The 26,954-nt window shown below is 56.8% G+C and overlaps 1 protein-coding gene across 5 annotated transcripts in view; it reads left to right on the forward strand.

The window, feature by feature from the left end:
- The first annotated feature begins 2,041 nt into the window (after positions 1-2,041).
- Positions 2,042-26,954, forward strand: part of KCNJ12 (potassium inwardly rectifying channel subfamily J member 12) — a 44,763-nt gene continuing 19,850 nt past the window's right edge. For 2 of the 5 annotated variants that reach the window (XM_027047821.2, XM_027047818.2), the window contains exon 1: positions 2,042-2,596. The gene's annotated coding sequence lies outside the window, so the exon portion shown is untranslated. Of the gene's footprint in view, positions 2,597-4,724; positions 5,059-26,954 lie in introns of those variants that run through there. The other 3 variants (XM_027047820.2, XM_027047819.2, XM_053211814.1) reach the window with 3 other exon arrangements.

The following is a 26,954-nucleotide window of genomic DNA, read 5'->3' on the forward strand; positions in this document are numbered from 1 at the left end:
TGTGTAGGGAACATTCTAGGGTTGCAGATACCTTGGGAGTTACCCTTGTCCCAGGAACTGTCAGAATCCTAGGCACAGAGGTGCCCCAAGGTGTTCCTGTCCATTCCCCAGCTATGACCTTTGGATGGAACTATCTCCCAGCTGAGGGGCATCCGGGGTCCTCTGGGGACCCGCGGCGGAGCCTGGGAGGAGTGCCTTGGGGCCGGTTCCTCCTGGGGCGGGACTGTGGCCTCTCTGTCTTCCGGGAAACTGGGCGGGGGACGGTGGGGAGCTGAATCAATTCCCTCCTGGGTCGCTTGGAGGGAGAAGGAGGAAAAGTTTCCTGAGAGCTTTTGGTCCTCTGGGAGGCTGGTCTCCGAGGAGGAGGAGAAAACCAGGACACGGTGTACCAGTTAGGGGCAGAGTGGGGCATGGGGCTGGACTCTCTTGGGGTGGCCCTTCTCTCCACTGCAGCCCTTAGCAGCTGTCAAGGCAAGGGGGCAGGGGCTCTTGTTCTGGGGACATATCGGGCCCTGAGTCCTGGTACTACCTTCAACAGCCCCGTGACAGACAATGGGCCTCCCTGTGCCTCGACTCCTTTACTTGTAAAATAGGGCCAGTGAGTATATTTACCCTGTTGCAGTGACAGCAAAATAATTCCAGCCAGGTCTTTAGCACAGAGCCTCACACGTCTTGAGTGCTCACTCAGTGTTAGCTGTTTCACCCAGCCAGGAGCCGTATCGACTGTTGAGGTATATTTTACACGCATTTAATCCTCACTGCGGCTCCATGAGGCAGGAATGGTTACTCTCCCCACTTGATGACAGGGATAGTGAGGCACGGAGAGATGAAATGACTTGCCTCCACAGCTGGTCAATAGAGTTGGCGGAATCCAAACCCTGGACAGCCTGAGGTCGGTGAGTTCTCTGGGTGGGTTGGGCCTGGTGGTACCTACCAGCTGCCAGCGGCCTGGAGCCTGGGGCTGGTGGGGCCTGCAGACCGCTCTGTCTCAGCCGCCAGCAATCTGGGCGGTGGCCAGAGAGCCATCCTCCTTGGTTAGAATCCTGCAGCCAGTCTCCCTGCTGTGCAGACACATAATTATATTTCACATTAAAGGGGAAGCTGGAAGCCAAGGGGGCCAGGAAGCCCTTTGAGGCTTGTGCTCCGGGCACAGACCTGCCTCCTTGGCCCAATTCTGTGGCCCCAAGGCTGAACAAGGGGTCAGACTGGTGATAAAATGGGGTCTTCCTGGGCCAAGGCCCAGTCGGGCAGGTCTGTCTGCCAGGATGAAAGGCCTGGGCCCGGCGGGAGGCTGAGAGATCTGAGGCCCAGACAATAGGCCCCAGGAGGCTGGGAGGGTAGGGCGAGTGGGGACAGGCTGGGAAGAGAGCCTGAGCCTTGCTGGGGTGGCAAGAGAAGAGGGTCACATGGGGGTCAAGTCAGCAGAGAGAGAGAGAGAGAGAGAGAGAGAGAGGGAGTAGGGGGGAGGAGCACGGAGGAGAAAGGAGATGGGAGAAGCCAAACAGAGCACAAGATGGGGAGGAGAGAGATGCTATTAAAGAGGGGGAAATGATGTATGTATATGAGTGTGCATAGAGTGTATGCCTGGTGTGCAAAAAGAAAGGATTCCATGGGAATGATGTACAAGCTAGGATCTGTGTGCACGTATGCACACGTGCAGATACCCCCCTGCATGCACACGTGTGAGTGTGTATGCACCTGTGCACTTGGAACCATCACGCATGTCAGGACATGCATTTTGCATGCTTGTATGCTGGCACCTGAGCTGTGTACCAGGCTGTGTGGACGCGTGTGTGCAAGATTCCCTTGCCTGTCTGTGCGCTGGCCATGCACCTGTGTGTGCGCGTGTCCCTGGAGGACATGCCTCTGTGTGTGTGTGTGTGTGTCTGTGTGTGCGCGCGCGCGCCCCATTGCGCAAGTGGCTGGCGGTGTGTGTGTGGGGGGCGGCCCGGGGCTGGGGGCGCTCTGGGCCAGGCTAGGGCCCGGGTGGGCGGGGGCAGCGGCGGCGCGGCGCGGGGCGGGCGTGCTCTCGGCGGAGAGTTAGAGGAGTTGCCGAGCCCGGTTCTGGTGGCAGCGGGGCGCGGAGCTGGGTGCGCGCCGAGCCTCTGCCTCCCGCCGCCTCCTCGCCCTCCATTCCGCTCTCCCCGCCTTCCCCGGGCCTTGCCGCTGCCATCGCCTCCCTGGGAACGGTAGCCGGGGGCGAGGGGCTGGCGCGGCCGGAGCGGGCGGGGAGGCGCGGGGCGCCGGGGCGTAGAGGCGAGCGCGCCCGGCCCTGCCCGGGATCAGATAACAGCCGGCGGGGGAGGGGGTGGGCCGGCCGCGCTCCCAGCCGGACGGAGGGACGGACGCCAGCCGCGCCGGCCAGAGCGAGCGCCCCGCGGCCGGGGGCGCCGTCCAGGCGCGCGCCCCCGACCCGTGGCTGAACCGGGGAGATCGGCGCCCCTCACTGACGCGCCCCTTGGCATGGAGCGCCCCCGGGGGCTGCCCTGAGGCGGCGGCGGCGGCGATGCAGCCAGCGCGGCGGCTGCCGGGGCCAGGAACGGCCGCCCGGAGCTCGGAGGACGCGGAGCGCGCCGCGCCCGGGGCACTGACCGAGGTAAGTGCGCGGCCGCCCGGCGCCCGGCCCCCTGGGGGCCCGACTCCGGCATCCCGAAGGCCCCCTCCCCGGCCCGGAGCGAGCACGAGGTGGTGCTGCAACAGGGAAGGTGGGGCGGGAGGTTTTTTTCTTCCTCTCGTTTCTGTTTTTTTTCCTCCCTTGGTGAGCCATAGGAGGAAATGCTGACTGCGAGCTTTTCTTCCCCTGCCATGTCTCCGGCTACTGCCACCAGGGAACTTTGCTCCTTGCTAACCTTCGTCCTGGGGGCGCTCCGGGAAACTTTGAGGCGCCCTCGGCCCCCCTCTGGCCAACTCGCACATGGGGGCTCGGGAGGGAGCGTGGGGAGGCACTTTCGCGCGTGGCATCAATCCTATGCGTGACCTTCCCGGAGACCCCGGGATTAAAGTGGGGGTGCAGAGGGGGCGCAGTCTACCAGCGGCCCGAAAATGCCTCCTGGCCCTAGATCTGCGGGTCCTCGGAGTCCTTTCTCTCTCCCACCTCCCGTGCTTTAATGGAGTAAAAATATTCTGGAAATGGTGTTTTCCGCTAGCCAGCCGCCAACTCCAGCCGCACCTTTTTGCTTTTAGAAGTCGGCCTTGATCGCAGAGGCGATGACCCCTCAGCTGAGAAGCCCCCAGGGTTTCATGGCAGGAGTGGCTCCTAGGTGCTCACCTCTGCTCCTGATGCCCTGTGGGGAAGCGGCGTGGGGAACCAGGGGGCTCACTGGAGTGGCACCTGGGGTGGGGAGCTCCTGTGTGTGTGTGTGGGGGGGTGCTTCACATGGGAGTTGAGGCCCCAGCGCATGTCTCTGCTGCCGGTCCTGATTGAGTGTGCACTGGTCATGTGAATATTTTAAAACCTGTGTTTAGAATGGGAGGTCACAGGAAAGTGTTTCTTTAGAGGTGGTCTTCTGTTTTGGGAGGTTCTCCTGGCCCCTCACCCTGCTGCCCATTTCGTAGGGGGCGTACCCATCTGGGAGTGCTGCACTGCCTGTGATCTGTTCTACTTTATTCTTGGCTCCCTGTGCCCAGGTTGGAGCCCTGGGGTAAAGTGCTGGGGACCTCCTGCCCCTGCCCCCATACCCACCTCCCGGAACCCAGGTTCACAGGCTCTGTCTTCCAGGAGCACGGAGGTGCCCATATGCCGCTGAAATCAGTAGCCACCTCTGGAAGGTAGAACCTACAAGGCGTTAGCCTCGGGCTTTATCCCTGACCCCGTCCCTTAGGGGCCGAGTAAGGCCAGTCCAGCTGCCTCGCCGTGACCCCAGGCTCACTTTCTGCTAGGTTGTTCCTTTGTGGCCCCTCACCGGGGACTTCCTCCCTAAGGCCGCTGCCATATGGCCGGAGGGTTAGGGAGGAGGTCCCAGTCTTGGGCCCACTGGAGGCTTATGGTCTTTTTTTTTTGTGAAGTCCCCGCTCCTCTGTTCTCAGAAAATCACCCCACTCCTCGTGCTCAGAGCCCAAAGAGAATCTTCAGTAAAGTCTGCCATCAGCTTTCTGGGGGTCCCTTCTCTCCGGCCAGGGGACTGGAGGTTGGCAGCTCTAAGAAGGAGATGTTGGACTGGATCCCTTCAGGTGGGGTCAAGACTCCTTAGGGGCAATAGGGTGCAAGGAGGAGGGACTTGCTTGAGCATTCCCGGGGACAAGAACGGGCGCTCCAGTGTGCCAGATGACAGGGGTCCCCTCTTCTCCACTGGTGCGCTGCTGAATGCATATAGGTAGGGGGTGCTCTGTAAATGCTGGGTGTTGGCGCAGCTCTGGGTTTATTGGCCCGCCCCTGGACCTCTGTCCCCATCATGGCCACCTGCCCCGTTAGGCCCCCGTAGGGCTTCCAGGCTGCTCAGGAAGGGATGTGGTGGAGGCTGCTGCCCGATCCAGGGATGTTCAGTGAGCTGTGCTGTGCTGCGAGAAAGATATGCCCAGAGAGGGGCAAGGTCTTGCCCAAAGCCACACAGCGAGTCAGGGGGTTGAGCAGAATCATCTAGCTCTTCCCAGGCCAGGGGGCTGCCCCTGTCAAGCTTCTTGTCCCAGGGCCACAGTGTCCCTCCCCTCAAGTCTTCCTGAAGCAGAGCGAGGTCACATTGGTGGCCCTGCAGCAGTGAAATAATAGTGACAACAATGAAGATAGTAATAACAGTAACAATGACAGCAGTTCCCTGCAGTTATGCGGTACTGGGACGGGTTCTGCTTGTGAACAGTTCCCTCTGGTGCCCTGGGCCACAGTTGGCAGCACCGGGCATGGCACCCGGCGGCTTTGGCACACGTCTGGGGCAGAAGCAACTGCGTCGTCACTCCCGGCAACCCCTGCGGCCCTCGCCCAGCCCCAGGCTGAAGGCTGCTGGTGCTCCCTCAGAGCCCACCCGATGGCCACTCTTGGTCTCGCTGCCTCTTGGCTCTGGGCTGGGCCCTCCTTCCGACAGGTGCACCTGGTGTGCGGTGCTGGGCCCCCGCCAGGGCTTTGCTGTGAGTGACACATGGGCACACCTGCCCCTCCCCTGGGGCCTGCAGCTGGAGCCCTGCCATAGGCTGGCACAGAGAAGAGGCTGAGAGGGAGGCAGCTCGTGGGCAGCGGGAGGGTGGAGGCTGGGCCGGCCACTCCAAGGTGTGGTGGGTGTGGGCTCGGGCCCACAGGCTGGCTGTACCAGGGGAATTGGCTGCGTGATAGGAAGACAGCAAAGGCCGAAGATAAAAGAAAGAAAGCCGGCTTGAAACTGGGCCGCAGGCAGGGCAGGGAGGTTGGAGGCTTCAGAGGAGCCTTGGGGGTGGGGTGGGGGCGGGGCTGGACTGAGGCAGGCGGATTTTCCAGAGGAGCCGGGGCGCAGGCGGGACTGGAGCCCTCGCCGGGCACTGGCCGAGGGCCCAGCACTCTGCCACCTGATTTAATTTCCTAATGGTCTGCCAGTACCTAGGGTGGCATTAGCTCCATTGTACAGACAGGAGATCTGAGGCCCAAGGAGGCACCGGGAGGGACTGGAACCTGTGTCCCTCTGGTCCAGAGCCCTGGCGCTCTCCCGTGGACGGAGTTGCACCCTCCTCTATTCCCCAGACACCCGGCCCGGCTGCGTTTGTGTGCCAGGCTGGCTGCAGAGTGCCTGCTCGCCATCCCAGTGCCCAGGTGGCGGTATCCCTGGGACCTAGGGAAGGCCTGGCGTGCCCTGTAAATGTTTGGTGGGTCTGTGTCTAGGCTGCTTTCTCTGGCCGCAGAGGCCTCGCTGTGATGATGGGAGCTGTGGCAGGCCGTGAGCTCTAGTGGTGGAGACCCTGGCACCCTCAGCCGTGGTCCCGGTGTAGTGCCCGGCACACAGGAGATGCTTAATAAACTGGTGGTGAATGAACGGAGACCCAGCCCCTTCCCTCGAGAATCTCACTGTTTGGGAGGAGGCTTCAGGGCACACAGCCAAGGTGAGCGGGGCTGAGTCACTTCTCCTCGTGGTCTTCAGTTTATCATCTGTGAAGTGGGATCAAAGTCGCAGCTGGGGGGACCCCTGAGAACACCTGGGAGTGGGGGAGGAGAAATGTGAGCTTCTGTGTGTGCTTCTGGGCAGGGGGGATCTGAGCAGAAGTGGGGGTGTGGACAGGGAGCTGCACGAAGGAGGGGAACGTGGCACCAGAGCCTTGAGAATCTGTCATTCCAGTGCAGCCTGTCCTTGGACATGTGGGGAAACTGAGGCCCAGAGAGGCTAAGTGGTTTGCTGCAGCGGGAGAGGGCCTCAGACACAGGCCTCCTGCTCCTGCTGTGTGTCTTGTACCCCCTCCCCTTCTCCACCCCTTCTCTCCACCCACCCCCCCGACGTTCCATAGCGCAGGTCTTCCTGCCCAGCTGCTGAAGTGGCAGCTGCAGAGGCAGCGTGAGGCTGAGGGGACCTTGGGGACCCCTGGTCCAGCCCCCTAATTGGCCTTCGGCCCTGTAACATCAGACAGAGTTCCATTTGCACGGCCAGATAGGAGCGGGGGCCCCTTTCTCAGTGATCCCGGGGAGCAGGTCTACCCCGGCTGTGCATTGGTGCTGCCCCAGAGTCAGTGGGAGCAGCCTCCTGGATCCTGCCAGGGACCCGTCCCCCTTCAGCCAGCCTGGACTGAGCACTCCCACCACTTGGGCAACTGAAGCCTCCCCCTCCTTCCATCATCTGTGGTCTGGGTCTCTTTGGGGGACTCAGGCTTGGGGAAGGGCCAGGGAACAAAGATAAAGCCTTCAGAGTGGCCATGCTTGCTTGAGTACCTACTGTGTACTTGACACACTCTGGGTGCTGTCGTCTTGGTCTTGGGCTCAGGATCCTCCCGTGTCCCCCCGCCCCCCCATTTGCCCTCAACTCAGAATAAAAGCCACACTCCTCACTGTGGTCCACAGGGCCCTGCACAGTCTGGTACTACCCTCTCTGCCCCCCGCTGTCTCCCTCTCCTCAGGCCGCCCTGCCTTTCTCCTTGCTGTGCCTCCAACACCTGAGGCCTGCTCCTGCCCCAGGCCATTTGCACTTGCTGCTCCCTCTGCTTGAAACACTCTTCCCCAGATCCCCACAAAGCCTCCTCCTTCACCACCTTCAGGTCTTGTCCAAAGACCACCTCCTCCATGACGCCTCTCCTGGATGACACCATGGGCTCCCTTTGCCCACATTCCCTCTCTTGCTTTTTTCGACACGTCAAATTTAATGCCATCCACCATGTTATGTTTTATTTGCTTATCTTGTTTATTGTCTGTCTCCCCCACTGGGATATAAGTGCCTTAAGTGCAGAGGTTTGGGTCTTATTTGTTCCCAGCTACGTCCCCAGCACCTACAGCACTACCCTGTGTGTAGTAGATGCTCGATAAACATGTGGTGAATGAATGGGTTGGTTCCTCCATGTGCGGTGCTTGATAGATAGTGAGTGTGCTCAGTAGCAGTGGTAGCCACAATTATCATCCCATTCTGCAGATCAGAAAACCGAGCTTTGGAGAAGTGACATCACTGTCCCCAAACTGAGGAGCTTGTCGGGGGCAGAGCCAGCTTTCAGACCTCTCCTCTGAGCCCCTTGGCCTGCCATCTGTCTGTGAGGGGGAGAGAAGTGGCATTTATTTCAGGCCCCAACTCTGCGTTGAGCTCTTTCTGTCTGTGACCTTATCTGCTTCAAGCTCTGAACCTTGCCGTGTTCCTGGCCTTTGGCTTGCTTGCAGCTTAAGGCGTCCCCCATCCCCACCCTGTGAGGGGCAGAAACCACATTCCCGTTGCAGATCTAAGCAAACTGAGGTGCAGAGGGTCAGGGCCGCTCGGTCCTCAGCGCTTCTCTTCACGTTTATAAATCTTTGGGCCTTCAGTAGAATGTGTGGAGGCCGGCTGCAGGGGCTGGGGGTGGCAGAGGGGACAGTGTCTCCATTTCTTGCCCAATTAAGCACTTTCACATGCCCATCGGCCTTTTGTTTTGTGTCGGTGTGTTTTACCTCCTCTGCACAGTCTCTGTTTTTGAGCACCACACCCAGGTTGAAACATTTTATGTTTCAAGATTGGCCATTACCAACTTTAGCAGCTTTCCAGCTGTAAAAAGAACCTATAAGCCTTCTAGCTGGCAAAGCACAGCCCCTTGGCTCCCCCAGATCACCCCATCGCCTCTGCCAACCTAAGGCTTAACACTCCTTCTGTGGATGTGCAGACAGGTTCCCGAGGGGCCGGGCCTCGGCCAGGGCTGCTCAGCAACCCCAGGTGCCAAGCGGCCGTTTAGCCAGATGTGCCCCAGGGCAGGGCACTGTCTCCTGAGGCCCACCCTCCGGGCAGAAAAGGGATCAGGTCATAATGAAAACCAGAGCTATCTCCAGATTGCCTGTGACTGTCATCAGCCTCTGACCTGTGAGTGGGTGTCCTGGGGGAAGGGTGAATATGACATCCCAAGGTGGGAGTGGGCCGGCTGAGGCCAGAGAGGGACAGCCCCAGCCAGAGGTGGTGAAATGTCTCAGAAGCAAGGTGGGGGGTCGTGGTCGAGACTCTCTGCCCCCTAGAGCCTCCTTGCAGCTGTTCTGAGACTTACTTAGGAGAGCTGGGGCGGGGAAGAGGGAGCGTGTAGAGATAGGGAGGTCCTGAGCTCTGTGTGTGCGTGCGTGTGTGTGTGTGTGTGTGTGTGTGTGAGTGTGTGTGTGAGTGTGTGTGTGTGAGTGTGTGTGTGTGAGTGTGTGTGTGTGAGTGTGTGTGTGTGAGTGTGTGTGTGAGTGTGTGTGTGTGTGTGTGTGTGTGTGTGTGTGATGGAGACTCTGAGAGGCTGAGGGCAAGAGAGGTCAGGGAGGGGCTGTGCGGCCCCCACCTCCTGCCCACCTCCCTCTCCTTCCAGCTGCAGCCTGAGCCCCCTGAGCTGGCGGCTGCAGCCCTGCAATTCTCCAGCACTTAAAGCAAAAATAAATCACTGCCAGCAGCTGGCGTTCTGGGTGGTAGCAGCCGCCTGCCTCCTGCCCCCGACCCTATGCCTCTGGGCTCTTGGTTCCGGGCCAAGGCCAGGCCAGGCTTCTACTCGGGCCTGTGGGGGCCTGAGGAGGACTGGGGATGGCCGGGGGGAGCTGGCCCCATCCCTTCACGCCCCATTCCTTCACGGGACTAGAGCTTGGTAAGGCCCAGAGAGTGTGAGGCCTGTCTGGGTCACGTGGAGGGCAGAGGTGGATGCAGGGCGTGGGGATCTGGGGGCAGGTAGGGAGCTCAAAAGTGGGGTTTCCTAGCGGCCTTGACTGTGGCCTCGTGGAAGCAGGGTGTGACAGGACCTGGGAACCGGTGCCACCCCATCCTCAGGACCAGCCCCTGGCATCTCTTTTCTCCCAGGCCCCTCCCTTCCCTTCTCGGAGAGGTCTCACCGGTCAAGTATTAGTGTGCAGGCTCTGGGGATGTCAGGATTTCGGCGCCATTCATGCTTTCCACGATTAGCTCTTGAGCGAGGACGGTGAGCTGTGCCCTGTGCCTTGGGATCGCGGCTGATGTCTTGGTGAGTGGAAGAGGATAAAAGAAACAAGCGAACAAACACATAAGGAAGCATAGACTTTGTCATGCCTTTTTTTTTTTCCATGAATCATTATCGTTTTTAATTATTAGAGTGTTACATGCTCATGGTAAAGTATTAAACAAGTGTAGGGATAGAAAGTGAATCTCTCCTTCTCAGACTCTGTCTTCCGCCTCACCCCAGCCCAAAGCTTTATGTTCTTGAGGTGACCATTATTAGAGAACTTTCTGGATTGTCTGAGTGCTTACGCAAACATGTGAATGTAGTTATATAAACATGCCAACATCTATAGTTCCCTTTCCCCTTTCTTCCTTTCTTGCTTTCTGTTTTTTTTTTTCCCCCCGTGGGATCATTCCATACGCACTGTCCCTGCTGATGCCCCAGGGCTCCAGACCCAGGGACTTCATCCTTTCTCCTTTGATGGGCATTGGCTTGAGGGCTGAGTCACAGAGTCCAGATCATAGAGTCTTAGCTGTGGAGTCTTTGAATATCCAGAGCCACCCAAGCGTACAGGTCATGGATTCTTTGAGTTGGGAAGTTGTAACCTCTTTGAGACCGAGATTACAGAGTTGCAGAATTGGCGCATCTTAGCCGTGGGAGAGGTGCCGAATCCTGGACAGGGTACCTCCTTCCTCAGACCTCTCTGGGAGCATGCTCCATCCCCAGAGATTCTGGTTCGGAGGGTCTGGGGTAGAGCCTGGGAACCTGCACTTTTCAATCTTCCGAACCTCGGAGCCCCCAGCCCAGCCCCCTTCGGTCCCCATGCCACTGCGAAGCTCCCTGCTCCGGGGCGGATCCCACCCCCTCTGGGCCTTAGTGACCCACAGCTCATGCACCACGGGGAAGGTGCTCGCTGCCGTCGTTTACTTCTTCATGGTCTTCAGAGCTGCGGTGGGGGGAAGGGCCTCTGGGGAATCGGTCACCCCTGATTCATCTCTGAGCTTCTCCATCTCAGGTGTCTGCCACCTGCTTGGCGAGCCTATCATTCCCATAACCTGGTTTGAGCCTGAATCTGAAAGACACTGCCCGCCTCGGTCCACTGAGGGCCCCTGGTGGAGAGGATCTGCTAGCCTAAGTCCGAGAGGGGTGTGAATCACCCCCACTGCTCCTGTACCCCAAGTCTCAGTTTCCTCATTTACAAAATGGGTGTGGACACCAGGCCCACATCTGGGCACCCACTTTTTCATCCCTCTTGGCTTTGGCTCTGCGGTCAAGGCAGGGCAGGGCAGGGCAGGTCAGTTTCCTCTCTCTCTCTGCTCCCCCACCCTCTGCCATTCGGGCCGGAGGCTCAACCGTGCCCAAATTCTTGGCCTGCTGAGCTTCAAGCTGTCGGCAGCACCTGCCTGGCTGGGGCGGCCAGGCCCCCTCCTGGGCCCTGGGGAGCCTTCAGGACCACTGGAAGAGGTGCCCCCAGCAGACCCTGGGGCAGCTACAGAATGGTCCAGCCCCTCCCTGGGGGCTGCATAATGAGGAGCCCCTGGCTGCCTTCCTCCTTTCCTCTGTGGACCCTGCCAGCCGCAGCCTCACAGGCACCCCTAGGGCCTGGCCCTCATCCTGAAGCAGATGCCCTAGTTCTGAAGCTCCAGGGCCAGGTGACCAGGCTTTGGGCCCTGTCCCGACCCAGCTACCTTCCTGGTGGTTGCAGGACCAGCCGTGGCTCGGCAGGCTCCAGGGGTCCTCTGGACCAGCGATCCGAGCCAGTAGTATCAGTTTATTCATCTGTGAAATGGGAACACTAGGGAAAATGGGTTGAATGAACACATACACTTGAAATTGTGTCCGGGTGGTGGAAGGAGCACGGAGGCAGCAGTCCAGGGGGGACAATCAGCCAGGTCCCAGAAAGGAAAACAGACGCAGGGACAGTGGGGAGCAAACTGCACCCTGTATTAGTTTCCCGTGGCTGCCATAACAAATTACCACAAACAGAGTGGCTTAGAACGACACAGATTTATTATATCCCAATTCTGGGGGCCAGAAGTCTGAAATCAAGAGGTCGGCAGACTTGCTTCCTGCTGAGGCTCTGAGGGAGAATCATTCCATGCCTCTCTCCCAGCTTCTGTAGCTGACACCAATACTTGGTGTTCCTTGCCGTATAGACACATCCCTCCAATCTCTGCCCGTTTCTTCACCCAGCCTTCTTCTGTCTGTGTCTTGTTGTGTCCTGTCTGGTCTTCTCTTTTCTTCTCTTCTAAAGACACTTGTCATTGGATGGAGGGCCCATCCTAATCTAGAATGATCTCATCTCCAGATCCTTGGGTTAATTTTATTTGCAAATACCTTTTATCTAAATAATGTCACTTTCACAGGTTCTGGGTGGACATATCTTTTGCGGTGGCGGGGGGCTTTCATTCAACCCACTACACATGGTCAACCTGGATACGCTGTCCTTTCTTTTTTAAGAAACGTATTCTATTTTAGCGATGTATTTTGGAGACATACAGCATTGGGGTTACATGCCTGATCTTTGCTACTGTGCCAGCTGTGTGTCCTTGGACAAATTATTCAGCTGTTCTGTGTCTCAGTTTGCTCATTGGCAAAATGGGGCTATTAGGGTCCTTTGTCCATTAGGCTGTTGGGAGCAGTCAGATGAAACACGTAGCCCTGGGATGGGGTGTGTGTGACACCTTTTGTTAGTATACCAACCAGTGAAATGGTTTTAAAATCTAGCTGGCGTTTCCCATGCGAGGCTGAGTTTCCATTTAGTCAGCCCGCCTCATTCTGATACGCTTCTGTGTCTCCGCCCACCCCTGGGCTGTTCCTGCCCGGACTTAGGTCCCCATGCCTGGGTTGCCCAAGCCAAACGTTCCAGAAATGGCCCTGTGGGGTCAGAGGGCCTGTGCCTCTGTGACGTCGAGAGCCGTCACTGCCGTGCCCTCCTCCGGGTCATCCCGGCGACCTCACCTCTCGGCAGAGCCGAGCGAGCCTGCGCCCTCGCACCCACGGCCGCCAGTGTCGCTGGCCACCCAGCCCTTGCCAGTCCTGGCTGTGACGGTGGCCCTTGCACTTCCGGTGCTTGTTCTGGAGTCAGGTGGGGCAGCTCTTTACATCCAGACACCTTCCCATAGCTTTTCTGGCCGCAGCCAGCTCCTGCAAGGACCTTGTTTTCCTGACCTTCATCCTTCCCCCAGGCTCAGGTCACTGGGAGTCAGGTGGCATGCCCCTGCCCTTTCTCATTGCAGTGGGTCTTCGTGACTAACGCCAGGGACAGGAAGCGGCTGCCTCGTCTTGCGGCTGCCTCGTCTTGCGGATGCCCAAACGGAGTCTCAGAGAGGCCGCGCGCAGCCCATCGTGTCTCTCAACAGCCCAGTCTGCGCCCGGAGCCCAAGGGGTGGGCTCCTCAGGGGTCTGGGTTTCCCTGAGAGCTCGAAGTTGCCAGAGGGAGGGGGCTGGGTTTTATTCCCGCTGTCGCCCCCGCTTTGGACCACCACGGATGAGCCGCTGTGATGCCCTGGCCTGATGCCACGTGGCCAGGAGAGCCTGGGTGTCCTCAGCCCCTCCCTTGGCTTCCGGTGGCCGTCAGGACATTTTGGGGGCTTTAGCAAAATGCATGCCCTGGTGGTGAAATCAGCAGCCCGTGGTGGTACTGGGTGCCTTTATTTCTCAGGAAGTGACGTGACGTTTCGCTGAGACTTGGCACCCAAAAATAATAATGAAAATGACTGTTTACCCAGTGTCTTCTGGTGCCAGGTGCTGTACTCAGTGCTTTCCCGAACATTATCTCATTTAATTCTCAAAACGTCCTGGCCAGGCGGGGCGTAGGGCTTGAGAGAGGAGCCACTGAGGGACACAGGTGGCCAAAACAGCGTGTGAACCCAGATTGACAGGCCCTATGAGCGGGCCTCAGTTTCTCTCCAAAGGCATGAAAGCCACAGGCCCTGCCGTGTTCTCCCCCGAGGGGGCAGAGATGCCCTGGCCAAGGATCCGGGAAATGCGATGTTAGGCAGGAGCCAGGTCGGCCTGGATTACAATGGGGCTGTTGCCCTCTGCTAGCTGTGTGTCTTGAGGCAAGCAGCTTCACCTCTCTGAGCCTCACTCCCTTACTCTGAGAAATGGGGCTAAGTCTACACCCCGTTTAAACTGCGATCGTGTGTGCCAAGTGTTAGCACTATTACAGAGCTCTAGACGATGGAGGGCTCCCAGAGTTCCGTCCATTTTGCAGGGGGAGAAATTGAAGCCCCAAGAGGGAGGGACCGGCAGAGCTGATGCCCACATTGAATGACCTGCTGTCCTCTGTCCCCTGAGACCTCGGCCACCGAACACGGCGTCCGTCCAATCTCCCTCATTCTTACCGCCACAGGACTAGAGCAGAAAGGTCATCGCTTGAGCACCTACTGTGTGTTGGGAGGCTCATGCAGGGGAAAGATTTAGGTCGAGGTCTTGCTAAAGCTCTCAGGGTCGGGGTTCCTCCCCTTCATCCATTTCTCACGTCTGTTTATTGGTCCCACGTCCCTGGAGCCCCAACCCCACCCACAGCTGAGTTCTGTGGGTCTGTGGATATGGCGTGGGGGCACAGCACACTGCCTGTAGACCTGGCCACGAATGTTATTTGATGCCCCGGGACGTGATGGCAGCCGCTCTGGTGCCTGGGCAGACAGAGGAGCCGTTGATCACTTCTTCCTTCACTCACTGATTCCTTTAATTATGGACTTAAATTAACCCAATGCCTGAGGAGAAGTTTCTGCAGAGGACGGGGGGATGGCAGAGCAGAGAAGGCACCCTAAGGAGGTGTCTCTACACCAGTGCCTCCCAGGGTGAGTTTCCAGCCAGTGGAGACCTTAGAGAGTCCTTCAGACTCTCCTTCAGAGAGGCCATCCCTGGGGCCCTGGGAAGGGCCTGGGGCAGAGAGGCTTCTTGCCACCTGCCTCTTGGGCACACCCTGACCCTCCTAGACACCAGGGAGAAAGATGTAAGGGACACGAACCCCTGAGTCTGTTGCTTGGGGTGGCCAGTTAGCCCCACCTCACTCCAGGTGCTGCTTCTCGGCTTACACTGCTGATCCCAGGCCTGTCCCCTTCCTGCCTGCTCCAGAACCTTTTCCCTCAGTTCTGGGGTCCTGCCCTTCACTTCAAGGTCCTGGACCCTTAGCTGACAGTGTGGCCTCCTCTTTCACTGAGAAAATCAAAGAAGAGAACTTCTACTTGCTCCCACCACAGCCACCCATGTCCTGGCACCTGTGCCCCTCAGCGTGCCTTCTTCTCTTTCCTGCGGATGGAATGATCTCCTGCCTTGCCCACTGGGCCCCCATCCTTCGCACCTACCCAAGATCATCACTGTGGTGAGTCTCCCTGTCTCTGCTAGACACTTCTCTACACTCTGCACCTGTTTCTTCCAAAGGTGGGCATTAAGGGTTCACCGTAGGCCAGCACTTTCTGCAAGTACCAGGACTCTCCGGGGAACAAAACAAAGCCCTGACAACACCCATTCATTGTCAAAACTCCCAGCAAACTAGGACTAGAGGGGAACTTTCCTGCCTTGATAAAGACTATCTACAAAAAACCCTATAGCTAACATCATATTTAATGACGGGAGACTTTAAGCTTTCCCACTTAGATCAGGTACAAGGCAAGGATGTCCCCTCTCACCACTCCTTCTTAGCATTATACTGGAAGTCCTTGCTAATGCAATTAGGTGAGAAAAGGAAATAAAAGACATACAAACTGGGAAGAAAGTTAAAAGTGTCTTTGTTCACAGATGACATGATTGTCTATGTAGGAACGTCTGAAAGAATTGACAAAAAACAAATAAGCCCTGGAGCAAATAAGCAATTTTAGCAATGTTGCAGGATACAAGGTTAATATACAAAAGTCAATTGCTTTCTTATATACCAGCAACGAACAAATGGAATTTGAGATTAAAAACAATACCGTTGATATTAGCACTCCCTGGAATGAAGTGCTTAGGTTCAAGTCTAACAAGATATATGCAAGATCTTTAAGAGGGAAACTCCAACACTCTGATGAAGGAAATCAAAGAAGAACTAAATAAATGGAGAGATATTCCATGTTTATGGATAGGAAGACTCAATATTGCCGAGATGTTAGTTCTTCCCTGTCTGATCTATAGACTCAATGGAATCCCGATCAAAATACGAGTTAATTTATGAATATCAACAAACTGATTAAAGTCATATGGAGAGACAAAAGACTCAGATGAGCCCAACATACTATTGAAGAAGAACAAAGTCAGAGGACTGACACCACGTGACTTCAAGACTTGCTATAAAGCTACAGGTATCAAGACAGTGTGGTATTGACACAGGAATAGACAAATGGATCAAAGGAACAGAGTGGAGAACCCAGAAATGGACCCCTATAAGTATTGTCAACCAGCTCTGACAATGGAGCAAAGATAGTCTTTTCAACAAAAGGGGCTGGAAAAGCTGGACATTCATAAGAAAAAAAAAAAAAACCTAGACATAGACGTTGCACCCTTCATAAAAGTTAACTCATATTGGATCATAGATCTAAATGTAGAATGCAGAAGTATTAAACTCCTGGCAGATAACATAGAAGAAACCCTGGATGGCCTTGGATCTGGTGATGCCTTTTTAGCCACACCAAAGACACGATCCGTGAATGAAATGATTGACAAGCCGGACTTCATTAAAATTAAGAACTTCTGCTCTGGGAAAGGCAGTATTAAGACAATTAGAAGACAAGCCATGGACTTGGGGAAAATATTTGCAAAAGACACATTTGATAAAAGGCTGTTATCCAAAATATACAAAGAAGTCTTACAACTCAACAATAGGAAGCAAGCAAGCTAATTGGAAAATGGGTCGAAGACCTGAATGGACGCGTCAGCAAAGAAGATACACGGATGGCAGGCAACATAGGAAAAGACACTCCACGTTATATGTCATCGGGGAAATGCAAATTAAAACAACGAGATGCCACTGCACACCTATTAGAATGGCCCGAAGCCAGGATACTGTTGACACCAAATGTAGGCGAGGACACAGAGCAAGAGGAATTGTAATTGCTGGCGGGAATGCAAAATGGTGCAGCCTCTTTGGAAGACGTTTGGTTCTTAAAAACTGAACATCCTATTACCGTATGATCCAGGAGTCATACTTCTTGGTATTTACCTAACAAAGTCGAGAACTTACATCCACACAGAAACTGCACGCAGATGTTTATAGCAGCTTTAGTCACGATTGCCCAAACTTGGAAGCAACCAAGATGTTCTTCAATAGGTGAATGGATAAATGGTGCATCCAGACAATGGAACCTTATTCAGCAAAAAAAAAAAAAAAAAAAAAAAAAAAAAAAAGAGAGAGAGAGAGAGAGAGAGATCAAGCCATGAAAAGATACGGAGGACTTTAAGTGCAGATTTACTAAGTGAAAGAAGCCAGTCTGGAAAAGCTATATGCTGTAGGATTCCAACTATGTAACATTCTGGAAAAGGCAAAACCACGGAGACAATAAAAAGGTCAGTGGTTGTCGGGCGTGGAGAAGGAGAGATGAATAGGTAGAGCACAGAGGGTTTTTAGACAGTGAGACTATTCTGTATGATGCCGTAATGATGGATACAAGTCATTACACATTTGTCCAAAACCATAGAAAGTACAATGCCAGAGGTTAGCCTTAAGGTAAACTGTGGACTTTGGGTGATTATGATGTGTCAGTTTAAGTTCACCAATTGTAACAAATGTACCACTTTAGTGAGTGATGTTGACAGTGGGGGAGGCTGTGCATGTGTAGACTCAGGGGGTATATGAGAAATCTCTGTACCTTCCCCTCAGTTTTGGTGTAAACCTAGAACACCTCTACAAAATAGTCTTGGAAAACGAGTAGTCTTGGATGCCAACCCCCTGCCCTCACATGTCAAGGGGCAACTGAGCATAGATTTCTGAATAAGTGACCGTAGAATACACAGGAGGGAAGGGGACATCTGATCGGAGACCTTCATGGAGTCAGGGAGGAGCCAGGAGCATATCGGAGGGAAGCGGGCCCGGGGAGAGGCCAAAGGTAGGTGGTGTTCCCCCATCGGGGTCAGGGACTGGTGTGGAGAACAGACATCATGGCTGGAGCAGCGTGAGTAAGGAGGGGGCCTTGCAGGTGGCCCGGAGGCCATGCAGTGCTCTGCTATTGTTTCCTTCTTTCTTGCAACAGCAAGCGTTTCTTTCCCACTCTCTGGGCGGAGGCCGTGGCCCCGCTGAGTGGGTGTGAGGAGTTAGCCTTGCATCTGTCAGGCTTTAGTTGGGTTCAAATCCCTTTCATGTGACTCCTCAAAAAAAAATATTTTTTGAGGCGAAATTCACATGACATAAAATTAACCATTGAGAGCGAGCCATTCGGTGGCATCTAATACATTCACAATGGTGTGCAAATGTACCTCTCATCCTGTTCCAAAACGTTTTCATCACAAGACAAAACCCTGTACGCATTAAATAATCACCCCCCCCCCCTCAAACCCACACTCTCCATGCCCCCATCCCCTGGCAGCCACTGCTTTCTGCGTCTGTGTATTTACCGATTCTGGACATTCACATACGTGGAATCATCCAACTTGTGGCCTTTTGTGTCTGGCTGCTTTCGCTTGGCAGAGTGTTTCTGAGGCTCATCCAGACTTCAGTGTGGCTCAGTACTTGATGGTTTTTAGGGCTGAATGATAGTCCATGGGTGAATGTACCACATTTTGGTCGTCCTTGGGCAGTTGATGGGTGTCGGGGCAGTTTCCGCCTTTGGCTCTTGTGAGTCGTGCTGCTGGGAACAGTCATGTACATGGTCATGTGTGAACATTGGTTTTCAGTTCTCTTGGGTCCATACTTAGGAGTGAACTGCTGGGTCATATGGCAACCCTGTGTTTAAGTTTCTGAGGATATATTATCTTCCGCCACTAAAAGCACGCTCTCTTGACCGCCCCCTCCCCTTTGGCTTCTGCTCATTTCTCTGCTCCCTGTAACTACAGAACTCCTCACTGCGTGTGTCCCCAGTCGCTTTCCCCAATTTCTCCTCTTGGCCTTTGCCCCTGATCTTTGTACCTATGGTGGCAGTACAAACTGCTCAGGTCCAGGTCACCTGGGTCCCCCTTGGTCACCTCCAGAGTTCATCTGGCTCACCGTCAGCACCGTCTGGGCCCGGGACCCTGGCTCCCCCTGGGAAGGTCTGCGTGGCTCGACATCCGCCCCAGCGCCTTGAGGTGCACTCACTGGGGTGCCCTCTCCTCCCCGCCAACCCCGGGCCTCAGCCAGCTCTCGGTCTCATCTCTCATCCAGGCCTGCCCTCCACTTCCAGGCTCAGCCCCCTCCCTGCCCAGCAGCATCTCCCCTGCGAGCTCTTACCTTCCCCTGATCCTCTGCCCCCTCCCCGGGTGGCAGGCGACCTCCCACGACTCCCAGCAGGGCTTCAGGTGGCCAGCGGGTTGGGGGAACTGAGCCACGGCTTGGCCTTCTGGCAGGACTTCTTCCTGGCTCCGCCGCTGTGGCCTGGACTCCTCATCTGAACGGTGGATGCAGGCATCCAGCTGTCCACCTCCTAGGACTGTCCTTACGGTGAAGCAAGACAATCAGTGGAGGGTGCCCGGTGTGTGGCCTGCATGGGGGTGGGGTGGGCTTTCTGAAGCGGCTTCCTATCCTGTCTTTCTTCCTGAGCTGCAGCAACTTCTACAGGAAGCGGTCCAGGCATGCCACAGAGCTTTGTTGACCCTCAGTTTCCCCATGTGTAAAGTGGGAATAATAAGCTACCCACTAGAGGTCCTAGCAGGGCTCTGTGTCTAGGAGTTCCCACAAGTTCGGCACACAGTGGGCGCTCAACCTGTGCCTGCTTGGGGGTCACGGACGAGTGTGCTCAGCAGTGCCCAGCCTGGCAGGCAGGGCTCCTCAGGGAAGGGGGGCCCTGCCTGCTACAGTGGGGATGGAAAGGCAGGAAGGGGACAGATGCCACCTCCTGATAGGACCCCCCTCTACCCCTCCCTCCCGAGACTGCAGCTGCTTGAGGCGGAGGCACAGACCCAGCTGATCCCCCACCCCCTCATCAGCCTGTCAGCACCGAGGATCCGGCAGGAGTCCCCCACCGGGGCTGTGCCTGGCGGTTGGATTTGGAGGGTGTCCAAGCCACCTGGCTCCCCTTGGCCTGGGGATGCTGGTGCTGTTGCGAGTGGAGGGTTTCATGGTCCCCTGCCCTCCTCTCTGTTTCCCGTCCTCACAACCCAGGAGTCCAGGCACATGGGGTCAATGTGAACTAGCCGTGTTCACAGGGCCAGGCCCGTGGTGATGAGTCCCATTTGGGGACAGTGTAGACGGATGTGGACTGTAGAGACAGGTGGAAAGCCATTGGAGATGGGGGTGCGTGGCTCCGTGTGTGTGGTTGTCGTGCAGGGGCCCTGACCGTGGAGAGGGCGTGCGCCTGAGTTCTGTGAGCGGGTGGGAGAGATGTGTGTGTCAGGGCCAGTGAAGTGGATGTGGCCCGACGGCACAGGTGGGGAGGGCGGCACGGGCAGGCGTGGGGAGTATACATGGGTTGGTCCCCCCGCCTCCCCTTTCCCTGACCCTCGGTACCTTCTGCCCCTCTTGCCCAGCCCACCGCTCTCTGGGGAGGGGCTGAGGCTGCTTCTAGGCCGGGGCTGGATTTGTAAGTCATTATTGTGTCCCTTGACATCACTCTAACACCCCGTTCCCTGCACCAAGGTGCCTGTGTCTCCCCAGTTCCCAGGTTCTCCGGCTCACCTGTCACCTGCCCTCCACCCGCAGCCGGAGGGAAAGTGCAGGCTCCTGGGTCTCTGGAAAGGACGTTTACTGGAGGCTTCTGCTGCTTCAGAGTTTTATGGGTGCTTTCACAAGATAACCGTGGAAATGCTGTCCTCTTGGTATCCCCAGTTACAAAGGAGGACGTGAGGCACAGAGAGGTTTGAGGGATTTTCTGGGCCCCCAGGTGCTCCTCTGAGCCCGGGTCCAGGGGTCTGGCTCTGGCTGATGGAGCAGCCCTCCGAAGCCCAGCTTCAGGGTCCCACACAGTCTGTCCTTATGTCACTGGCTGTTCCCGGGGCTGGCCCCGCCCCCTGCTGCCCTTCCCTGTGCACACAGAGCCCGTGCAGCATCTTGCCCTCGTGCAAGGCCTCGGGTGTTTTTGCTTTCTTGCTCACAGGGCCAGCACTCTCTGCAGGCCATCGATCTGGTGTTGGGGGCCTCTAATGTCCTTCTGGGGGCCTGGGGCCCCTGTCTGGGCTGAGCTGCCGCCACCACTAGGCAGAGGGAGGCCAGGGGATCCCAGGCTATGAGGGCCCCTCCACACTTTTCTTCAACAACTGATTGCCAAGTGCCCGGTCTGTGTCAGGCGCCAGGCTTGTCTCAGTGTCCCCACTTTACAGATGAGGCCCCAGAGGCCTGGAATGCACAGTTCAGCCCCCCAAGTGTGAAGCCAGCCCCTGTGCCCCTTCTGTCCTGCCCCCACACCGAGGGCCCTTCTTTGGCAGAAGGATCCTTCTTCAAGCTGGGGCTGGGGCACTGAGGGCGCTAATGGTCACCAGTGCGGGCCTGTCTTGCGGCCCCATGGGCTGGAGCAGAGAGAGGAGTCCAGATCTGGGCTGTGACTCACACGAAGTCTCCAGTGTTCTCAGGCCACCTCCCCAAGCCTCAGTTTCTCCCCTGTAAAATTACAATATCTACCTCGTAGGACTCTCGTATAGCTTAAACAAGGAAATCTTTGTCCTTGGGGACAAGGTGTGGTATATAGTGCATGCTTAGTAAACATAAAAGCTTAAATTGTAGATTGTTGTTGTTCTGAATGCAGACACGGAGCCCTTGTACTGTGCCCGGCCCCGTGCTGGGTGACCAGAAGGTCGGCTTGAGGCAGGGGTGGTAGGGGTGCCTGGTGTGGTCAGGGCTGTGACAGAGAAAAACCCAGGGGGCTGCAGAGGGTTAGGGGCGGCTCCAAACCCAGCCTGGGAGCCTGAAGAAGAAGCCACAGGTCAGCCAGGAGGTGGACACCCTGCGGGTTAGGGGGACAGCCTGGGCCAAGGCATGTAGGGGTACGGCCTGCTGGGAGTTCAGTGTGGCCAGAGATAAACTGTCAGATAAACTGTCAATTCATTTTCTTTCCAAAAACTCTTTCCTGGCCCTGCTGGGGTCATAGAAAAGGGGTGCCTGAAAGTGCTTGAGGACCCCCGGAGCTGGCAGGCCTGGACAGAGACCACGAACACACAGTGTGGTCAGCGCTGGGATCCGCGGGCCTCTTCCCTCCGTATCCCCGGGGCCTGGCACACAAATGCACCTGCTGCTGATCACGCTGACGTGTTAATAATATTTCTCTATGCCAGGCATGGTTCTTTTTTTTATGAACTCATTCATCATCACAGCAATCACGTCGTCTCACCCCTATGTTACAGATGGGGAAACCGAACACGGTTGAACACGGTTGAACAGTGCTCAGTTCAACAGTGCTTGAACACGGTTGGTGCTCAGGCAAGGATTTTGGACTGGTCCAGGGAGAGGAGAAGGGTGTTTTGGTTTTGGCTTAGGCAGGGTGAATCGGGGAGGGGGGCTCTCCTGGCTGGGTCCCCCCAACCCCCCACCCTGTCCCGTTGTGTGGTCCAGGTACAGCCTGCCCTTCTCTGGGCCCTGAGCCCCTGCAGCCAGTCTGGGACACCTTCTGCTCCCCAGCTGGGCCACAGTCCTCTTGTCCCTGGGTCCCTGCCAGGCCTGGCATGGCGGCCTCTCAGGGTCTCTAGAAGGCAGATACTGGCCGGGGGTTGCTCAGAGGTGCCTGCCACCCTGACCTTGGCGTTGAAATGCGAGTGGGGGGCTGGTTGGCTCTCAAGTGCTTGCTGAGGTCGGAGATCAGTGCTGTACATGCCTGGACGTAGTTTGTTCCCACAGTCTCACAGGGAAGGAGTGACATCCTCAGCTGACAGGCAGGGAAACGGAGGCTCAGAGTGGGGAAGCCAGGTGCCCGAGGTACACAACCAGGGAGTCACAGAGTCAGAATTTGAACCCAGAGCTGGCCCACTGCAAAGCTCGTGCAGTCTGTATTCAGGCAGGTGTGGTACCTCGGGCTTTGCAAATAACGTGAATGCACAGTGGCCACTTGCTGGGTGACCACTGCCTACCGGCCTCATGCTGGCTACCAAGTTCTCACATGTCCACCCCAGCCCTCGGAGGCACTGTCAGTTCCCATCTTATAGATGAAGACACTGAGGCTCAAAGAGGGGGCAGTCTGTCTGGCAGGATTTGGGATTCTAGCCAACTCCGCTCCCAGGGGTCTCAGGAAAATCCAGGGGTTATGGGAGCTCTGGGTTATCCAGAGCTCCCCAGCCCGATGTTGGTGAGGCCTGACCCGTCCGACTGTGTGAGGGTCCCTTCTCTGTGAGGGCGATGACAAGAGGGTAGCGCTGTGATTTGAGTGCCCTTCACGCTTGTCATTGTGTTGACAGCTGGAGCTATACCAGAGCCACCCACCCTGCGCCTCCACTTGGCTTCTGGGAGGCGGGGCTGGGCACTGAGGTAGGGCCACCCCCTGGCAGGTGAGGGGACCCTGCATGGCTGTGGCTTCAGGTAGCAGTGGAGACTGGCTGCCCCGAGCCATTCTCCTTCTCCTGGGGCTGCTCCCTGGGCACATCAGTGGGGTCTCCCGGGGCAAGGATTAGAGCACATTATCAGTCAAGGTCACCTGCCTGGCTTCCATTCCTGGCTATGTGGCCCTGAGCAAGTCATTGTACTTCTCTGAGCCTTGGTGTCCTTATCTGTAAGACAGGATACCTACGACCTCATAGCGCTGCCCTGGGGCTCCAGGAGGCCAGATGCTGGGATGTAAAGGTACAGGCTCTGGGGCTGCCTGCGGTTTACCTCCCAGCTCTGCCTCTTACAGGCAGTGTGGTTCAGGTTAGTGACTTCACCTCTCTGAACCTTCGTTCTTCGTCTGTTAAATGAGGATAATGGCAGAGTCTTTCCAGTGGGGCCTTCTCAGGACACAGTGAGGCAGTCAAGGTAAAGCCCCTGTCAATGTGAGCCGAGGTCCTGTGCCACAGGCTCTCAGCATGGGCCCACCGTGAAAGAGTGAAAGAAATCTGGACTTCTCCTGTCTGAGAGCCAGAGTTCCCTTCCCAGAGGCCACCCATGTGGGGCTTTCAGCTCCCGGCTGCCTGCGGGAGCAGATCACCAGCGGTTTCATCCCGTGCATTCGTCTGATGAAATATAAATAGCATGCAATGTTTTCGAGCGAGGCCAGGAAAGCGTCTGTGGGTCGTCCCTCCCGGCCTAGGCAGTGAGGCCGATGAGCTGGCCGTGGGGATGAGAAGGAGATAGGAGCTCGTGAATAAATCATCGCAGGATCTGGGCTAATGGCCCGGCTGTGGGGCGGTGCACGCAGTTTGTGCGTTAATTGTCCAGAGAGGGTGACTTCTGGGTGGGCACGGCCCAGGGTCCCCTGGTTTGCAAAGTGCCTCGTGTCTGGGGCGCCCTCTTCTGGGGTGCAGCGAATCTGGGAGAGGGCTCTCCCGGGGTATTTGGCAGTCGGGGTCTGTGGCACCCACCTCATCCCTTCTTGCTTTCCTCCTAGGTGAGCTCCCAGGACTCTAAAGGGATCTTACACAGGGGATGCTCCGAAAACTGGGCCTGATATGGGTCCTTGGACCTGTGTCTTGGCTCCTGGCAGCCGGCAGCCAGGGCAGGGACTGGGCCTCAGATCCAGTGGGGGTAGGAGATCTGTGAGCAGAAGCTGGGGGCTGGGGGCTGAGCCTCTCCCCATCCGGGCCCTCCACCTCCTTTTCTTTTCCCAGCCTCTTTGTGTTCAGTGGTTTGGTTTTTTTTTTTTTTTTTTTCCTTTGAACCAAGGCTGTCCCAGCTTAGCCAGCTCCTGCCCCGTTGCCAAGGTGACCAGACCATCTCTGCCATCCTATGGCCACTGCCAGGGTTGGGCGAGGGACTACAGTGCATGCACATGCACCCAGGCTGAGCACACATGCATGTGTGTGCCGCGCCTTGTAAAGCTTAAACGTATACCTACGTGTGTGCAAGGGCAGACACGTAGAGACCCACCCCATGGTGTCCAGCCCCAGCACAAATGTAGGCACAGATCTGTCCTCGTGAGGGCACAGGTCTGTGTCTGTGTGCACACACCGCAGATTGCACAGGCACCCACGTGTTCCTGCCGAAGAGCAGGAGCGCACATAGCCCCAGCCGTACGTGTACCCCCGAGTGTGAGACACCAGCTCTCGGGGCTGCCCGCTTCATACCTCCCACTTAGCTTCTGACCACACCCTAACTCTCTGCACAAGCCCCTCCTCTGGTCACCGGAGCTGCCTGCACGTGTGGCCGGGGTGGGGGGGGGATGAACATGTCCTCCCCGCACCGCCCCCACGCCCACCCCCACCCGGGGCCCTGTACCCATCAGTGGAGTGGACGTCAGGCCCCCCGCAACCCCCGCCTCCCCCAGCACCACTCGCCCCTTGCCCCTTGGGGGGATAACCGAGGCTCGAGTTCTGGGCACCAGCGGGCCGGAGCCTACGTGCCCTTGGCAGTGACTTGCTGCCGTCCTTCCCCTGTTTCTGTCTCCCGCTCCCAGGATCACCTCCCAAATAAACTTCCTGCTCCCGCATCCTTCACTCAAGGTCTTTTCTGGGGAAATGCAAAGTGGGGCCAAATGTCTACACTTCCCTGACACTCCTAGAAAAACATGCACCCATACCTCAGGCTGTAGGTCCATGCAAGGATGTGCCCACACATGAGCACCTATTGTGTGCTGGCCCCTGATCTGGGCACTTTGCATAAACTAACTCCACTAATTCCCCAAACAGCAGTACCAGGCAGGCAATATAATTGGCCCGCGTAACCGATGTGGAAATTGAGGCAAGGGTTAATCCTGTAATTATGTCTTAAAGGCGGAGGCAGGGCAAGCTGGAGCAGGCAAGGGCTGGGACCAAGTGTGGGAAGAATCCCCGGGCCCCTAACATCTTCCTCCTGCCGGCAGATGCTGGTGTGAGAATGGGGTCAGGAAGCAGCCTCATTCGTCCTCTGAGCTCTGGCCATTCACCCCAGCCACTAACACACACGAACTCTCCAGGCCTCCAGGCCTCCAGGCCTCGCCTGAGGAGGAGACGGCCCTCTGCGCGCTGACTGGCTTGTAGCTTTGAGGTGCTCGATTCCCTCTCTGAGCCTGTTTCTTCCTCTTGGGGGAGGACATCAGGCAGCGTCTCGTAGGGTTGTTCAGAGGAATATAGAAGAGGTGCTAAATGAAAGCTTCAGGCATGAGAAAGCTTTTCCTGGGGTTCTCAGTGGCTGCCCCACCTGCTCTTGGGGCAGAGACCTGCTGGTCACACCCCCAGGCCCTTGCCCCGCCAGCCCTGGGCTGTCAGCAGTGCCCCCCCCCCCCCCCGCGCTGTCCTGCCCCAGCATCAGTTAGCTTTCAGAAAGAGGCAGACAGCAGCGCACAGGGAGGCTCACTGCAGGAGGTGGTCCTGAGACATCTGGAGAGACTGGGTTCTCCTGGAGACATTAGGGCCAGGCTGGCGTAGTCCTGTCCAGGGTCTCTCTTCCCATGGCCCTGGAAGTCTTGGATTCCCATCCCCTCTGCTGTGGACCAGCTGTGTGGCTCTGGGCAAGGTGCTCACCCTCTCTGAGCCCGTCTCTGGCCTTTATCAAGAGGAACGATGCTGTGAACTGAAGCAGCATATGTCACGGTGTTGGGTGTGCCTGGTGCACGGTTGGTGCGCAGTTCCGGTTTGCTGGGGTTGGAGAAGCGTGTGCGGTGGGGGGAGTCGGGGTGAGACAGCTGTGAGGTCGCAGCATCACTGCCCTCTGGCTGTGGGTCCCTTCCCACCCTGAGCTTCAGCTCATTGTGACATTGGGCCAAGAAGATCCTGTACCTCACCCAGGACTAGACGAAGCAATGCCTGGAAGACGATGCTGTCAATACTCATCCCTGTGTTCCAGAGAATTCCTCAGGCTCATGTTCCTGGCCTGGGCCCCAGGACTCCCGAGTGACTTTGGGACCAGGGGCCAAGGGGCATCATAGGTGGGTCACAGGCCGAGGACCCGCCCGTGCCCGCTCGGACCTCATCTTGCCTGCCTCCCTCTTGCCAACCCTCTTCCTTCAGATAGCAACTCCTTCTTGCCTTTGGCCTGTGCGTTTGCCCTCCCTGCTTGAGCCCTGTGTCCTCTTGCAAGCCCTGGCTTCCCCCCAGGCAGCCGGACCACGCCTCCCCCCGTGGTCGTACAGCCTCCGGTGCAGCGTGAGTCTTCTCCATTCATTCACTTCCTTCTGAAGTGTCTGTCTCTTCCCCTACCTGTTAGAAACACCAAGGGGCACGGGCTTTTCACCCTGTTCCCACTACACCAATTCCAGAGATGGAGTTGGTGCTCGATGAAGACATGCTTGTGGGATGGACGGACAGACGGATGGATGACGGATGGATGAGTGAACGCGTGAATGAATGAACGAACGAATGAATGAACGAGACGGCCCAGGTGACTCCACCAT

Source organism: Acinonyx jubatus, chromosome E1 (assembly GCF_027475565.1).
Source record: "Acinonyx jubatus isolate Ajub_Pintada_27869175 chromosome E1, VMU_Ajub_asm_v1.0, whole genome shotgun sequence".
Taxonomy (NCBI): domain Eukaryota; kingdom Metazoa; phylum Chordata; class Mammalia; order Carnivora; family Felidae; genus Acinonyx; species Acinonyx jubatus.